The sequence below is a fragment of the Chroicocephalus ridibundus genome, chromosome 4, assembly GCF_963924245.1.
Source record: "Chroicocephalus ridibundus chromosome 4, bChrRid1.1, whole genome shotgun sequence".
Taxonomy (NCBI): Eukaryota; Metazoa; Chordata; class Aves; order Charadriiformes; family Laridae; genus Chroicocephalus; species Chroicocephalus ridibundus.
The window spans coordinates 40775521-40794043 of NC_086287.1; the positions used below are offsets into that span (position 1 = coordinate 40775521).

Consider the following 18523-nt stretch of genomic DNA (forward strand, 5'->3'; position numbering starts at 1 on the left):
ATCCAAGAATTTCTAAAGTCTTCAGAAGTGCCAGTGAACTCTCAATACACCCCACTGGATGGCTGAATGCTTCTGTCTGCATGTTATAGATGAGGAAACAAAGGCACAGGAGGCGCGGCAGCCGTTGTGTAACATGGTGGCATTAGATTTTGGGTGAAGCTGCCTCGCACAGTCAGCAGATGCCTAATTTAGACCTCTTCTGACATCTAGTTTCAGTAATATTGCCCAGGCCAAAGGCAGTCCAGGGCTTCTGATCTCATTATTTAACTACTAGGTGACACACTCCTTTTGGTCCTTTTTACGGGGTTCAACAAAAGGGGAGGGCAAACCACCAGATTGTCACAGAATTTGAAACCATTCATATATAGGTTGGTTGTTTCTGCTGATGAGGTAAGATGTTCCAGTCAGGAGAGCATCAGAGTAGAAAATGAAGGCAGCCGGGAGCCCGCAGCAAGGCAACCGTCTTGCAACAGAACACAGTGCCTACAACAGGCTACTGATGGGTAAAGTACGCCCAGAATTCAAAACCATATTAATGCCATCAAATTACTGGTAGACACTTGTTAACCAGACAGAGAGAAATGGAAGATGAACAGTTTCTCAGCATGAGCAGGGGACCAATTTCCATCACAAGTTTTTTTATTCTGCTGGGGCTTTTTTGAATGTAGCAGACCGCTGTTCCAGCACAGAGTGAAGTCATTTGGAATCACAGTGTAATAGGCATAGCAAAACCAGGAAAACAAGAACATGAAATGGGAGTTTGTCACATAAGAATCATAGAATCGTAGAATGATTTAGGTTGGAAGAGTGGATTAAACTGATTCTGTATAGTGTTTTCATCCCAAAGTGCTTGAGAAGTTTGTTTATAAATTGATTACTTCCTTGTGGCTCAAATGCAGCCACCTCTGGGCTGAAATGCAGTTGTCTTCATTGCTTATCCAGTGTTTAGGCTGTGTGTGAAAGATTTGCTGTATTATGCATCTGGTTTCATCTGGCAAGTTCATAAGAAAATGAGAACTTTGCAGCACTTGGTTCAGATTCTCAGACTGGAATGGGCAGTTATTAATGCCAGAGGTCTTAAAGTCACTGAGTTTTCCAAGACAAAATCCAGAGAAGTTGTGCTAATATGCAATTGGAAATAGTTGCAACCAACATCACATAAACTGTGTTCAGTGAATCCCAAGGACGGGGCAGTATTGCATATATCTCTGGAACTGGAACATCACAGCTACAATTGTCAGGGTAGCAGGTCATGTTGTTCTGAGTTTTTTGTGTTTTGAGCGTGTCTTCTCTTCTCTTGTGTCTTCTCTACTCTTCTTTAAGAACCCCATGACTCTGGTGACACCCTTGAAGACGGCAGGGAGTTGAAAGACTGCAAGAATGAAAGTAATTATTTAATATTTTTTTTGACAAGCAAAATGTAGGTGTTGACTGACTTCCTTCATGGGTTCCATCTAGATATAACAGACCTAAAACCAGATCACAGCCTAATTCCATACTTTTTCTGAGTAGCTACCAAATTGTTTTGGCGCTATTTCATACCAACTTGTTGATTAGGTTATATGGAATTAGAGTGGTAGAGCTAAATCTGTATTTTACTGAAGACATCTTACACTTATTCCTGCTTCATTTTCAGACCTTGTTTACCTTAGCAGGTACAGAATGTGTAGTAACGATAAGCTTGATATACCCTGCTGCCTGTTTAGTTGTACTACCTTATAGTGAGCTTACCTCAGGGAAGTAGAAATAACAATCAAGAGAGGTTTATATCATTTTTCCTAGCCAGGATACACTATTGATACTTCATCTGAAGCCAGCAACAAGGCTGAGAATATTCTCAGTGAAAGGCTCATACACTTTCCACTGGGTCTTATCCCCATCATAAGCAAAATTTTTTAAGCAAATCATCACATACAAAATCTAGCTCTGGACTTTGCATCATTGCTTTTTCATCTAATGCTCTAGGGATTAAGTTTGAACCCACCAAATCCCTTCCAATCTGCAAATCATAAATTCATAACTGAAAAAAAAAACTAAATCCTTGTATTCATGAGGAGAGGGGGCTTTGCCAGGCCATTTTGGCAATCGCAGTAAGAGGGTTATGGTCAGTTTTCTCATACAGGCTTCTCATAAAAAAAAGACAGGAAACTTTTTACATTCATGGACAAATGCCAAATTCTTTCTCTCTATCTGAATGCACTGACACTCAGCTTTTGTTAGCATTTATTGCATAGAAATTACTGGCCTCTAGTTTTGACCATATAGCTTCAAGAGGATTAGGCCAGTTTTCTTCTGCAGACAACTCTGTCTCGTGTAGTGTTAAGATACCTCAGGGCCGGGTCCTCTTTAACGACCTCCTTCAGTTTCTGGAATTGTTAAGCTTTGCAGTCAAAGTCTACTGCCTGTCTTTTTATAGCGGTGCCCTGGGGTTGGCAGGTCACGCAGCCAGGTTACACAAACAGAGCTCCCATTTCAATGAGTTCTTGTGCCCACCACTTCTGCACTCAGTCCAGCTCCTCTGTAACCTTGCTGTATAGCTTGCTATCGTAATGTCTCTCCCCATCATTTTATGGCTGCTGTGAGAAATTAACATTTTTGTCTGTCTAGCCCAGCTTAGTTTTTTTCAGGAGAGCTCTGAAGCCTTTTACTGGGTTATTCTGTTATTTTTTTTCTGCTGATCTTAACATCATCTGATCTGTGTAAATGCTGAGAACTTGGTACATCATCAAACATCTGCTGTATTTTTGGAGAAACGTCTCAAGTTTAGTGAAGCAATCCAAATCACCAGAAATTGTGATTCTCAATTTGCACAAAATGCGTGCTCTGTTTTTTAAGGGCTTCTGCCAGACCCCACTGACACATGAAGCATAAGAAAATATTTGGCATCAGCCACTTCCCCAGAGATTTTTCCTCTTGTAGGTAGTGGAAAATGATCCCTCCGTACACATGTATTCAATTCTTTTAGGTCTATTCATAAGCAAAGGTTTCATCTCTTTTTTTAGCATACCCATTCTGATGGTTCCTCTGTGCAGTTTATGGTAATGAATATATTCACCTCCTTTTTTAGCCTCTGCTACAGGGCACAGGGAACCATGCCAGCATTGTAGATTGTGGAGCAGCCCTCAAACTCTTTTTCAATGACTTGATCCCCCAGCTTTCTATAGAGAAGAGCGTCTGGAGAAGCCTGAAGACTGGCTCCCACTTCTCTTAGATTATGATTTTTGAGGCTATTGTTTACCTGTCTGAGTGAGTTTCTAACCTCTTTGGAGGAATAAACCCACCACTATTAGTCCAGAGTTTTACCCGTTTCCTCTGTGGCATGGCTGGTGCTGGCACTGCTGCTGGCAGCACACAGGCTCCTGCACCAGCGCCCACCTTCAGGCCAGCAAATGTCATGTTTGTTCACAGCTCAGACACCTCCATGAGCCCACTGTGTCCCTCCACAGGGCTCAGTACCGCTGTCTTTCAGGGTATGCATCTCCTGTTGACACCCTCCAAAGGATGACAAAACACTGCTTGTTTAGATACTCTATCCAAACATATGCCCAACATCCACCACGACTGAGAGGGAACTCGGGGTTTCATTGCACTGAATTACAGGGATAAGGGCCTGTCCTGAAGCTTGGATGCATGGTTCCTCTTCCTTCCAGTTCAGGGGAGGTTCAGATCCTGGCCTATCTACCGTTACCTAGGAAGCTCAACAAAGCAGACTTACAAAGCAGGCCAAATGCAAACAACATTTAAAGCTCCGTGGCCCCTTACAAATGGGACTATGCTGTGTCAAATCTCAGTAGCTCACACTTAACAGCCATGTCATTATGGAGTATGGGCACACAACTGCTGTTAAAAAGAGAGAGAGCAAGGAGAAATAATAAAAAAAAGACAAAATGCAAGAGACTTAGGAGGCCCCTGGTTTCCTTAATGGAATTAGTCTTTGCTTTATGAATTCCAGGGTTAGATGCTGTAAATGTGATTCGCATACTCCCTCCCCTCACCAAAGCAGAAAGATCTGCTAGACACATGTTCGGAGCAGAGTGGGGGAAGATATGACGTGACTCAAGAGCCTGGAAGGCTAAAAAGAGTGGATGGGGGAGAGCTCTGCAGCCCTTGATCTTTGTAAGATTTACTGCCTTTGCCTCTTGCAAAGATCTTTTTTTTTTTCCTGGAAAATTGCTAGCTTCTAGCAATTTAAAAAAAAAAAATTGGCTGGGGCAGTAAACAAGATCTTTGAAGGGGGAAGGAAGCCAAGAGAAAGTCAGGCCCATTAGTCACGCAGCTGCATTTCCTGTCACAAAGGACCCCAGTTGAGTAATCACTCAAAATATGCTTGTTATTTTTTCCTATTTTATTTCAACTTTCAGCCTGCCAATATCTACTGTAAGAAAAAATTAAAACAAGAAAAAGAAAAAGTCTTTTAGCCTCAGAGGGGAAAACAATGTAGAATTAGACATCAATTTACATTATTTTTCTTTTTCTTTAATTTTCATAGCCTAAAACCACTTCAGCCATATGTGAGGAATGTTGTTAGTGCAGAGTGGGTCTGAGACAATCCCAGTGTTTTCAGGGCATGTGATTTCAGCAGGAGTATGGGTGTCAAAGTTCCTAGGCCACACTTCCAGCTGCTACCATTAATTCGCTGTACAACCTTGATTGAGTCATGTATTAATTTATCTGTAATTTATTATGAAAAGTAAAGATGATAATAGCTTCTGCATAATTGTTTTGACAGGCTTCATTAGTGGTGCTTAGAAGTAATGTTGAGTGTTCTGACGAAAGCTTTGTAGAAGTATTTGTCTAAAGGAAAATATAGTCAAGACTGAAAAGAAATAAACTTGTAATTTAAAGTAGAACATTCCTATGAAAAGATTTTAAAAGAACTTACACTAAAAGAGGTGAAAATAGAGCAAGACTATGAAATAGAAGGAGGAAAATCCTGCTGACGCTCTCTCTTGAGACACTCAGAGGAAGAAAAATACAGCAAACATCATAGGAAACAACCCCCTTTGTAATTTTGGAAGACGCCATATGACTGATTGACCACATCACCTCCCTGCTTCTAGATTTTGAATTATAAGATGCTGGTTCTGGTCAATCTGGTACCAACTTCAAAAAGAAGCCACAGATAACATGACTAAAGTAAAACTGAAAAACCTTTGTTTTTCCAGATTACTGCAAATGCCTTTTTTATCAACAAATACAACTCAAAAATACAAAACCCCACCTTTTATTTACTCAAAAGTAATGAGTACAGTGACCAGGCCACCTATAAAGAATGGCCGTAAGCATGCTTCAGGGCAGATAACAGTTTGTAACTTATATTTCTGGTTGGGGTACCTGACTATATGGCTATGTGACAATGATTGCAAAGGGATTGCAAATCCTTGTTTGGATTGCTGTCTAAGTAGAGAGTAGATGATTGTAGTTTATGCTACATAATAACATGACTTCAAACGCTGCAAAAAAATGAAGCTTACATTTGCAACTAAGTGACTGGTAATGTCATATAATTCTCTAATTTGCACACATTTGATACCACAGATGTGCAATGTTTTCAAACCACAGCTTATGTGCAGATGTGATTTACACAGCAATGTAAATCACAGCTTCCTAAAGCAAGTTAAAGGGTGTAAACTCAAACAAATGCAAGATTTACCCCAATTTGATTTAAGAAAGACATTGAAAAGCTGTTTACGCATATTTTTAAAAGCAATTCAGAATGATTGTTTATGCGTATTTACACTGAACATAAAAGTAAGAATCTTGTGAATCATGACTCAAATATGAAAAATTCCGCTCCAGATTATTATTGTAAATTATATTCATCCTTTGTCTTTCCAAATGGCAGGCAAGGCAAGCTGTGCTCCTCAACGGGGACACAAGCGTGCACTCCTTGGTTTGTGGTCAGAGCTAGCACTATGTCATGGGGGCTGTCTGCTACTCTCACACCAGATGACTTTCACTGCTACATGTCCGAGTCTACTGGATCCCCGCATCATATGACATTGTATGCAATAACAATAGTGTTATGTCCCTAAAACTAGCTCTGCCTCAATGTGGGTTTATAAAGGCCATTTCCAATGATTATTGATATCTACACAGTTTTTAAATCTTATACTGGTAGGTATGAATGAATGGAAATTATTTGTTTACAAAAGCAACATAAACTTTGTGCATTCCCTTTTATGAGTACTACAGTATGTGATAACATCTCCTATACTGGCAGTGTAGAGATTTATTAGTATAAATCACACCAGTATCTAATACATCAGACTGTATAATAAATGATAACCACCTATGGAGTGAATGATACCTGACCAGTATTTGGGTAGCAACTAATATTTCTCTGTTTACCTACCTAGGTATCTTAGGAATTTGTATGGCTGTGTAGCCATGGTATCTGAGTATCTCCAAACCTCTGAACCTTTGATGTACCAGTTCTCTCCACACAGATCTGATACATATTAGTACAATTATCCCTGTATAGATGTGCCACGGAAGTCCTAAGATAAATGACTAACCCAGAATAACCTCAGAAGTCTATGACCTCTTGATTCACCTGCTGGCTGTGAAGAATTTTTCTCTTGCATAGATGGGAAGCTGAGTCATAACTAAAGTTACGTGCCCATAAGCACATAGATAGCAACAGAGATGGAATCAGAACTCATTATGTACAGATCCTCAGTCCCTGGCTGGGTGCATTAAGTTGCTTTCTCATGACTTCAGTGAACTGATCATATTTGGTAGAATAACTAGCAGTTGTTGCTCTTTCCAGTGCCATGCTTCTGTGATGTGTGTGAATGTGACTTAGCAAATAATTGCTTATCAGAAAGCTAAATTAAGTGGGGAACAGGGCAGTTACTTAGTACATTGACAACTGAACTTACCAGCCCTTCTACTAAACGGCTGCATGAATTTGGGCAATTACTTCACATCCACATGCTGCCATTTTTCTAATTTAATATAGGGATAATAACACACTTGGAGGCAGACACAAAAATCACCATATAGTGTTGTTCCACTTCTTATTTAAGACAATGGAATGAGAGAGAAAAGAACAGAGATGATAATAAATTTTCCCATTTTGTTGAATGAATTTTCTGTGATACAACTCAAAAATCTCACTCTTAGAATCATAGAATCACAGAATCTTCATGGTTGGAAGGGACCTTTGAGATCATCGAGTCCAACCATACACACGCAAAAAAAAACCCCTACAATCTCTTTTACTAGAGCATGCCCTGAAGTGCCAAATCTACACGTTTCTTAAATACCTCTAGGGATGGAGACTCAACCACCTCCCTGGGCAGGCTGTTCCAGTGCCTGACCACTCTTTCAGTAAAGTAATTCTTCCTAATATCTAATCTAAACCTCCCCTGCCGCAACTTCAGACCATTTCCTCTGGTCCTGTCATTATTCACCTGGGAGAAGAGGCCAACACCCACCTCTCTCCAGCCTCCTTTCAGGTAGTTGCAGAGGGCAATGAGGTCTCCCCTCAGCCTCCTCTTCTCCAAGCTAAACATGCCCAGCTCCCTCAGCCTCTCCTCATATGACCTGGTCTCCAGACCCCTCACCAGCCTGGTAGCTCTCCTCTGGACACGCTCCAGCACTTCAACGTCCCTCTGGTACAGAGGGGCCCAGAACTGGACACAGTACTCGAGGTGAGGCCTCACCAGTGCCAAGTACAGAGGCACGATCACTTCCCTGCTCCTGCTGGCCACGCTATTCCTGATACAGGCCAGGATGCTGTTGGCCTTCTTGGCCACCTGGGCACACTGCTGGCTCATGTTAAGCTGGCCATCCACCAGCACCCCCAGGTCCTTTTCTGCCGGGCAGCTTTCCAGCCACTCTTCCCCAAGCCTGTAGCGTTGCTTGGGGTTGTTGTGACCAAAATGCAGGACCCGGCACTTGGCCTTATTAAACCTATTAAACTCTTGAAACAAGAGTCGCTGGTAAGAATATTTGAGTTGTAAGTTTTACGTTGCCAGCTGACATATTGATGCAGGGCTGTTGTGCTAGGGAGGATGCAGACTTTACAGCTGTGGTTCAGGGGTTCTGCACCCATTGCCAGTCAGCACTGGATGGAGCCCTCTGGGTCTTTCTCAGAGCTGGTTTTCCTTTCCTCCAAATATGGTGTAGGACTGTGGAATTTGGCTGTATGTAGCAGACACGTAACTTCACTTACAGGGCAAAACTGACTATGAAAGGGTTAACCCGACTAATGGCAACACTTCAGTAAAATTGAGGGAGGTGGAACTTAAGTCCCAAGTCTTAATAAAATGCAGGTGTTTTATTGTTAGGTTAAAACGTCCTCCTCTTAAGACTCCAGCAAGCATTTAAAAACAAGGAAAAAATGTGCTATAGAATAAGAAACTTGGAAAGGCAACAACAAGCCATGCAAGGCATTTACAGAGAATGCAGCATTCACTGGCTACGGCCTACATTAAAGTTCACAGCAGGAAAACAAAGCATAAATATTAGATGAACGACACCTCTCACAACATGCATCTGGCCTCCGAGGTATTGCACCTGGGATTAAATTCTGACATTCTTCTTTCCACCATCATGACTTTGGTGTCTTACCAACTCCCTGCAGAGTATTTATACTCTCATTTTTCTACTTTCCATCTTCTTGTTTCCTAGGTCTGCTTGGGGACTCGACAGGGTGACAGGCAGCATGAACACTGCAGTCGCAGTGCACAGAAAGCTTCACCATGCTTGGATAGGACCTTTTTTTGGGGAAAAAAAATCACTACTTTAGAACTAGCTAGTAAAAAGAAGTTGTAAAGAAATCACTAATCACTGTTTCCTCCTCTTTCACTTCCCCTCGTTATCCCAAGGAAGCAGAAAATTTTGGGGAGCACTTTTGGGTCACAGAGTTAAGGGATTGCTCTGAACTTTGAGCTTTAGCTTCAAGTTCCTCATATATTTGGAGAATAAAGTAGTTATGACTTACTAAAGGGAAGTGGAACATGAAGAATCAGAGAAGTCTGAACATACTTATGGTGGCCCAAGGCCTCAGATTACTGCATCATCATCCCCATGGGCCTTAATTAGTGTCACGGAGGTGGGCTGAGTATTTTTGGTACCGGTATAGTGAAATTAATGGAATAGCTGCTGTCCATAAAAACTCATCTTCCTGGGAGAAAATCGGGCATCAATTTTCCTGGCCATAGCCTTGGTGATATGAATCAGCTGTCGCTACCAGAGGAGAAGAACAGAAATATCCTATGGAGTACCTGATGGGATGGGACGCAAAAGAGTAACTGTTGGGTTTTGATGCAGGAGTTTCACAACTGTGACTTAGTAGGAAACAGAGAAGTGACAGTGAAGATGGTCAATCTGCCAGTCATTTTAATTTAGAAGACTGACAGGTGAGATACAAATAGTACTACGCAAAAATATGTAAATGACATACATAAAAGTCTAAGGCAATGAATAAAAATGAAACTGATGAAGCTGTTGAGCTTATAAACATGAGTACGTGACGCCCTTTGTTCACATGGAGCCGGGTGATCAGGACAGCTTGAGTAAATAATTCAGAAAACCAAAGAACAAAAATCAAAGCCCTCCGTAATCACAGCGGAAAACCCAAACAAGCCCAAGCTGTGTCCCCTCTGCACACCATTGCACTGTGTACTTGTTACAGTCGCTCTACTGGGCCATCCAAACTGACGGGCTGGAATACAGGCATCAGGCAGGCATGGCAGAGATGAAGAAGGAGAGTGAAGTGTAGATCAACCCTCTTCACACACCTTTGAGAATAACCATTCTTGACTTCCAGCCATTATCAAAACTGTGTATTTTTAAGAAGCATCTTATGAAGATGTAGTAGAAATGCAGACTGCAGATGAAGAGAGGGGCCAAGAGTAGAAATCTTCATTAAGACTATCTCAGAAATCCTTGTAGGAATCTTTATGTTGGCCTGAATGTGTCCCTTAAGGAATGATAAGGCCCTTGAGGAAAATCGAACAGGGCAAGTCTCTGTCAGCGTTTGCTAGCTGCTCCCAATTTTAGATCTTCTGTGGCCTTCTCCTTCTCTCCTTCGCTTTGTAAGACTGCTTTTCATCCCACTCCTACTCTCCTTTGCAGCTGCCAGTTCCTGTTACTAACGTCAGCAGTTCTCAATCTTCTCAGACAGCCCTGCTGTCGTTTGTGCCTTGCTACGTGAGGGAAATAACCCATGCTTTCTGTTCCCTCCTGAAAAGTCACTGCGGCTCAAGCTCCAGCAAAGCCAGGCCAGCCCCTGCTCAGCACAACCCCTGCCCAAATCCAGCATGGCAGACTGCAAAAACTGGCAATGCCTCCAGTCTCAGCGCAGGGAAATAGCTGAGATCAAAGTTCTTTATTTTCTCATCAAACTGTCCTTTTTTTTTTCTTTCCAGTCTTACAATTATTCTTATCATTTCTGATGTATGTTATCTCTGGGAGTCACTGAGAAATAGTGGGATGGATTTGCAATAAAATATGTACAGCCAGGTCAAAGTGTTTTGAAATTATCTCGTGTCGGCTTTGAAATAATAATTATGTCAGTCACTGAAAAACTCAAGACAAGTACTTTATACTAGTACTAAGTATTAGCAATGATCATTAGTGTTAGGCCTTGTGGTTATCCTTGCAGATACTGTTAACTCTTCCATGTCATACAAGAGACACTATTTTCTGCGCTGTAAAATTGTATTTGACTTAAAGAACTGACTGATAACCTTTGCATCCTGTTTCTTATTCCTCTGTCTTTGCATGATGAAAATTCCCCTTCCAAATTTCATTTCCCTCATGTTTATTTATTTAAAATGCCTGAAATTAAAATAAAAATCCCTTGCAGCTTTCTTCTGTACATATAAAATGATGTAGTTAACTACTTGTAAAAGAAGCAAAGATCCCCATTTAAAAGAGTAATAAATAGGTAACTCATTGTGGGGGGTGGCACCAAGGCCGAGGTTGTGCCAATGGCACACAGAACAGAAAAGATTAATTTCAGAGTATTGAAGAAGATCAAAACCTTTGGTTTTATGCCGCTCTTCCTATAGCATCTTAGTGTATTTAAAGAAATGTTTAAGGACATTTTTAACCTTATTCTCCAATTTCTGTAAGTGGAGTAAAGAATGTCTACCCTAATTTATTTTTTATTTCTTCTGGCCTAAAAGGTTTCGGCATTGTACCTTTCACAGGTGATCTGTAGACTTTTAATGGGAGTGAAATGCTGACGTGCTTGCGTGCAGAGCAGCAGGACCCAATGGCCTTCATTTCACAATAGGTTAGAAATGGACTTAAAGGGCAGCGGTGCAGATGCCTCCACCCAAGCCAGGGCTCAGAAGGGATAGGTACAAGTGAGTACAAAACTGTTTGCTTTCCCTTTCCCTTGCATTACTGTGGGATACCCACAAACATTTAATTAAAGCTATTGTATGCATGCTTAACTTGGAGATATCTGTGGTTCCTTGAAACCATTACACAGGAGCACCAAAGAAATTACAAGGGAGTCACTGAAGGAAAATACAAATGAATTGGAAAAGCATAGCAACCGGAGAATACATTTCCCATAATACAACAGTCAAAGGTCATGAGATCACAGATGCTCAGTTGCTCATGCATATCTTCTATTCTCTCCACTTGCATGCTTGCTCCGGAGAGGGCAAAGATTTAATGAGGATGGGGCTAGCTTTAGCAGTTCTCACCCTTCCTCACACCCTACATCTGAAAGAGCATTGAAAGCCTCTTTGAAGTTGGAATAGACACACATTGAACTGTCCCAGTGCACACATACAATCTGGGGTTTTCTCATCAGGTACAAAAATACAAGGTGACCGTTCTCTTCCGGCTGCCCTGGATGTGAACAAAACTGTTGAATCAAAGGCTTATTGAATTTTGGGGGTGGAAGGAAGTTTCTCCATTGCATGTCTTTTCAGCCTGCAGTAGCGGCCCTTCTCAGAATCTCACAGTTTCTATTAGTCAGTTCGTTTTTCCTAGCTGCCTAAGAAGAAATCCTGTTCAGACAAAACAGTGCACTATTTGCAGGAAGCTTGGCAGGGTCAAAAAGTGACTGTAAAACTGATCTCTTCTTAAAACACATACCGTATCTGCTCTGATGTAGATACTGTTAGAACTCGGCAATCTCTGATTTGCTATTGAGGTCTTGAAGGTGATTTCAGAGTCAGATTTGTTCAACTTGGTGACATTGCAAGTGTTATCACTTGTCATTAGCAGAGCTAACTTAGTTGCTCCAAGTCCCACTTAATCTATCCAGCTCACTACCCACAGCTTCTGACCTTCTTAGTCACTTCCTGTCTTTGATTTTCGCCTTAAAGGCTCTTTTCTGTGTTGGCCTGTGACTGCCATTTAATCTTAATCAAACTTCCTTGGACTTCCATTACTGTCAACTACAACTCCTCTCACCATAATACCCACCCTTCTGAGTGCAAGAATATTGATTTACAGCCAACAGTCTGCCTCTTCTCTTGTGCTCCAAGTTCATCTTTGCTTTGTTTTTCTTCCTGTATGAGTCACTTCTTCCCCCTCTCTGAGACACTGTGCTGCGTTTTCGGTTCCCCTTGGTCTGTCAGTGGCTGAGAGGCTGCTGTTGCACGCCTTTACTGCAGAGATCTGGTGAGTGTTACCACGTGTGCCCAGCTACCACGTGCAGATTCGGAAAAAGCTGAACATGAAGAAATTGAGTTGGCCACAGGCTGCTACAGAAGGTCAGCTAGTTTAATATGCTTTTGCCTCTGACCAGAAATGACGACCTACTCTGTTCCCTTATGCCTTTCTTAAGAGCTATTTACGCAAAACACAGCTGTTCGGTCTACGCCTCCCAAACCTAGTATCTTCCCTGCTATTTCAGGGCACCTGTTAACTATACAGATGCTGTGAGGTGGGTATCAGCTCAAGGACTTTCCCAGTTCTCACTGGTTCACTCATGCTACAGTAACATGCCTTTGAAATAGACGTCTTCAGCCAGTTTCCTTCTATGACCAGAATCCAATTTAAAGACGTTAGTCCAGTACTGTGGTGACTTTTGCCTGCAGAGGGGCACTCCTGAGCTGGTGAGGTCTGTTGTTTTTCAGGCTTCTTTCACTAGCACAGAGAAGTTCAATACTGTGGCCCTATGCTCTTTGAATGTCAGATACAAAACATTTGATGGCAATGGCAGCTGTGGGTAGCACGTAGGAGATATTTGTTCAGTCTCTCCTTACACATATGCTCACTCCCTGCTCTTTTTTCAATATACCCAGTTCTGCTTTTCCCTCTTCCTCCTACTTCTGTGCTCATTGGCCCTCATACTCTTGGTTTTTGTTGTTGTTGTTAACATATGGAGGTTATATGATCCATCACTGAGTGCAGCCTTGTCCTCTTAATAAGCATAAAATACCATACGTTTGGGAAGGAGGAATTAGCTACAGGCCGTTCTCATTAAGCCTCTCCTTCAACTTATCTCAGCTTAAATTTGAACTGCAGTCACTATGCGGCATTGTAAGTTGAAAACAACCACTTGAGCCCTTTCCAGTGAGGCTTTGAGTGGCCCTGATACTAGGCATGGAGGAGAGATAAGCAGCGCATTGAAGTTGTAGTATCGCTGTAGCTGAGGGCAAGGAGTGAATGGAAACATACCCTCCCTCTGGCACTGCCTGGCTCTGGACGAGGGGAGAGGAACGGGCCGAGCAGCTCGGGTTCACACGCGTGGTGGGAGCCAGCGGCCTCCCAGCTGATGACAGATTAGACTCAGGGCCTGGTTAGTGGGAAGACCGTGATTAGACCTCAGCAGCATCTGTCTCTAGCACTAAAGGAATTACTGCTGCAGGCTGCGATTTTCTCAGCAAACTGTAATTATACCAGGAACCTCATTCCTGCTGTTTTTCTTGACAACTTAAGTGAAAAAAAAAAAAAAAAAGTAGGTGAGGGTGCAGGGAAGCAGAAACTGAAAGGAGCAGGAGAGAGACACCTGTTTATTTTTGTTTAACTCGCTGAAGCTGTCCTGCTGTCCACCTGAAGTTGATAGGACACGTCTTCTCCATTCACTTATGCCCCATGGCATCTTACATGAGTGTGGTGGTGGTTGCAGAAGGTGCCATACCAACCTCTGCCCTGGCAGTGCCCCCTCCCTCCTCCCATGGGAGCAGTGGTGCGAGGTGACAGACTCTGATCATGACTGTTCTGAGGACACCCCTGGGAAGGTATGGCCTGGGCAGAAGTGTGGGATATTGGATATTGGGCAGGGGGAGTTTGAACTTTACTCCCAAAGGCCCTGTCTAGACTAGGATTTAAGAGTTTGAGCTTAAAAAGTTTTAGGTTATATATAGTAACTGTTTTAAAAGATGTAAAAAAGGCAGTGTAAGTTTGAACTCCCAATAACACCTGGTAAATTTTGCCAAAATAACAACATCAAAAAGAGCAAGATTTCTTTGCAAGATTTCTCTACCAGAGAAAAACTTTTTGTTTGTGCAGTTGTAACCCCATAGAAGCCACTTTGCCATTAGTGTTTTCTTTTCTCAGAATATAAGAAGAAACAGATTTTTTTTTCAATTTAAATCTAGGAGAGGAGGAGAAATATCTGAAAGTAGAGTTTGCCAATGTAGCTTTACTATGTAATACTTAAAAAGCAGACAAGGTCAAAATGATTCAAACTAATCTATGTGCTCCTTTCTTAACTTTCCTCGGGGCTTTAATGTGACTGTTTAGTATACTTTGAAGGCAAGAGTGTCTTGTCTATGTTAAACATTTTTTACATCAATGCTGTACTCCTCTAGAAGAAAGCAGAATTGTTCCTTACCAGCACGTCTGCCCTCCATCCCACAGCATGTCTGGCAGCTCAGCCAGGGATGAGAGCGTGGCAACGGGAACTCGACCCTTAGGGCTGAAAGCACCGGGAGGCAGTATGTTGGCAGGCAGATCGCCGTCTCCAGAGCCAAGTCTCTGCAGATACTGGTGGGAAAGACGCACATCTGGAGTTGTCTGGAATTGGCACGAATTGCTGTGGACCAAGAGGAGAGAAAGGAAGGGTTAGAAGGAAAGTGGAAAGAACACTTCTTACACATATCGCTTTCTTTTCCGTCTGCTTGTGTGCTCGTGCTAGTGTGCTGTGAGCTATTAAACAGCTGCAGTGCTCTGCCCCAGAAGGGACTGTGTTTCAGTAGAGATGGAGAATGATTGCTATAGCTAAACGCTTTGGGAGCCCCCTAGAATGAAAGGGGCAATAGGAATAATGTTTCTCTGATTTACTGTTACGCTCAATGCACTTGGACCGCAGCGCCTGGGGCAGCAGCCAGAGACGCTGTTCTGGCTACTCAGACCCAAAGCCCCTGGCAGGCAGTGGGTACTGCTGGGTACTTCTGACTCATCTTTTGTGCAGTAGGTGCGTCCCTCTTGTCTTTTGCCTTCCAGGCAGAACCTCCCAACTTTCCATGCTGGTGTTTGCAGACTGCAAGACTTTGTAGCTTGGGGAGATAAGCATAGCGAAGGAGGACCAGGAGAAGGAGGAGCGGGCGTATTGTGACTGCCAAGGACGGAGCAGAAGAACATTTTTTTGCATCCATTCAGACGCTCAGCTATTTCCTGCATTATTCCTGCAGTCAGCATGCTCCACCTGCTTTTACTTAACCTTTTCCTGTTTACGCCTTCCAAAAACTTTCTGGTGAAATCACTAATCTGCCACAAAATCAGTCTTCACAGTCTCTTTTGGGCAGGCTTCACTAATTTTTTTCTCTCTCCTCGGTATACATACCTTTCAGACTGAGGAGCTGTGTGCTGTGTGTGCATGTCTGCATGTAAGTGTGTGTGCATGGAGTCAGTTGTGTCAGGAAAGTGTGTGCTCGCTCAGTAGTTCTTTCTGTCTCCATGTGCCCCCTTTTTTCTTCTCCTGGTGCTCGCTGCTTTTTGCAAACTTGAACAAGCAGTAGCACTGAAGGCAGGTTGCCCTTTCTGTAGAACAGGGGGCTCCAGATATTTAGAGGAAAGACTCTTACCATTACTTTCAAGCGTCTGAGACCTCTCCCACAAACAAGGGATTTGTTCCCTGTATAGCTTTCCCAAGCTTCAAATTATTTTGTATCTTTGAAAAAAAGCGAGGCAATTTCTTCTAGTCTGCTGTTGAGTTTCTCAAATGTGAAAGGCAAGGTGTGAGGGGCAGGAAGAATCAACCAAAGAAAAATAAATCTCTTTCTTACAGTGTAGATGGCTCCCACGAGTCCCCATCTCACAGCTAGTCAGCATGCTCCACCTCCACTTCTTGTAGAAATCATAGAAAAGCATGCACGCCTCAAGTCTACTCTCCTTAGCCATACTATAGATAACACTGCAACCACAACTAAAATCAAATTTATTTGTCACTGCTTTTACTGTTTGTTTATTTTTTGTATTTCTCTTCTGGAGCAGTGAAAATAGATTCTTCAGTTTCCTCTCTGGTTCTCATGCTCTTGCACAGCGCTGCAATGTTTGGGTTGCGGTGAGCACTGCAGGGGAATGTTCCCTTCTCAAAATAAATCATGGAAACATTTCTGTTGGAATCAGGGCTTGTAGAAGTTTATTTTTTTTTTTAATAAGAAGAATGTCGGGCCAACTTTGACCTGCCACCATATCCCTTTAAAGGGAATGGGCTTGTGATGCATGTCAGAGTATATATACTGACGTATATATATGAATATGTATATATATGTGGAGGGGTGTGTGTGTATATATATATATATACAATCACACATATACATATATATATAACATGCCAGTTATACTGGTATAACTGAGTACTGAAATCATCTTCTAAGAATGCTGGACATGTTGGCCCTGTCTCCATCAGACAGATCTGCAAATTCCTTAACTGGCCATCCTGCAAGTCAGCGTAAGCCAGGGTGCTTAGTCTGCTGACTTGGGCATAGAAGGCGTAGGTCTATAAGCGCCCACTGGCACTGGCACTGAGCTGTTTCACACTTCTGTAATTCTGTTGATGGGCTCACATGCACACAAGTTTCTGAATATTTTAAGAAGAACGCTAGACCCCCTGTTTTAACTGTGATATTAATATGCACGGGCAGCACTTCTGTATGGGCTAGGAGATATGGTCTGGGCATTGCTGATGTCCAGGCAGCTGTCTGCTGTGGGCATAGCACAACCCCACTTAAATCGGAGCTTGTTGAAGTATCCTTCAAGCTGTCTGTGAGCAGCTTTTGAACTTTCTTTTTAATCAGGAAAAGGAAGCAGTTGTTGTCTGCACAGAAGTGTCTTTCAGATTGGCCCAAGTATGTAAAATGGTTACTTTGGTTCCCATCCAGCCCAATTCATTCAATAGTTTGTGTCAGGGTACTTGTCACCAGTGGCATTTGCCCAGGGTTAGTCACACCCACCCAGGCAGTGATCTGAGAGAGCCTTCAAATCTTTTTCATCTTCATTTAATAGGGTACAGCCCTGGTAAATTCATGACCGTATTGTACAACACAGCTCTTCTTACAGCTGCTCCTTTTCTTCTAACCAATGTTCAGCCCAAGAGGCAGCTACTTCCAAAAGAGACTCTCTGGTTCAGTGCCCGTCTTTGTTTTCCAGATATTTCTTTCACCACACCGCTTTCCGGTTACACTGCAAATTTGGGTGCGCTCAAGATATTTTTGCCTCCCTCCTCCACCACAAAAATGGAGGAAAGCTGAACTATATGAAAACGTAGTGAGAATGTGACTCTTGGGGAAAATGGCAGGGAGGTGTAGAGGACCATGCAGGACTCTTTCCAGGAAATGGGTAGAAGGTTCATCACATGAGTCACTGAAACCTTAGATGACTAAATTCTTGAAGAATAAACTGTCAGGAATATGATACTGGACAGGGCAGTTGCAGGGGGAGAAGAAAACTTCTTAAATAGCTCTTGTTTGGTTTGTTGTTCGTGATTCATTCCTGAGGAAATTACTGCATCTTTGGCCAGGGACGGGGGCAGTGTGCCGGCGGTGCCATCCCTCCTGCACAGAGGCAGCAGGCCAGGCGTGCTGGGGTGCCCAGTGCCACCGGTCCAGGCCCCAGCCCTCCTGCCGGAGGGGCTGAGAGGGGATCAGGAGCACTCCATGGCCATCCTGCCTAAGTGAATAAAGTGAGGCAGGGTCACTAGTGCACATATGCCACCTGAATCGATTTGCCGCTCTTTTTGTATACCAGCAGTTATGAGACCAAGAGGAAATGAAGGTATTAAAACTCTAATTCTAAGCTCCTTTTAAAAATTTTTCTTCCTCTACCTGCTCCAACCAGTAAACCAAGCTGTATCAATAAAATTGGCCCAAAGCTCTGAATTTGGATTTCAGAGAAGGTCTTAAGATTTTAAGTGCCAGTAACAACAGAAGCAGTCAGACTCCCTCCACAGCTACCTCCAGAGGAGCTGAACCAGCATTAGCAGCAGCGGGAAATGTTTGCAGTAGTATCTGAGTGTGGCGAAACCCCAGTGTTCCAGCACACCGCTGCCAGTTCCCATTTTGGTGAGCTTGACCCAGAGCATTTAACGTTTCAACATTAGTTCTGCGTCTCATAATGCCATTTACGTAATGATCGCTCATTTGGTTCCCAT

At 42.8% G+C, this 18523-nt stretch overlaps 1 protein-coding gene and 1 long non-coding RNA gene across 4 annotated transcripts in view; one reads left to right on the plus strand and one right to left on the minus strand.

The window, feature by feature from the left end:
• Positions 1–18523, plus strand: part of RAD51B (RAD51 paralog B) — a 417762-nt gene that overhangs the window by 387201 nt on the left and 12038 nt on the right. The window lies entirely within an intron of this gene.
• Positions 1–18523, minus strand: part of LOC134514717 (uncharacterized) — a 24174-nt gene continuing 5651 nt past the window's right edge. Inside the window, exons 2-3 of the long non-coding RNA XR_010070782.1 lie at positions 14765–14965; positions 1–1372 (exon numbers count right to left, since the gene is read on the minus strand). This is a non-coding gene — a long non-coding RNA (uncharacterized LOC134514717). The remainder of the gene's footprint in view (positions 1373–14764; positions 14966–18523) is intronic.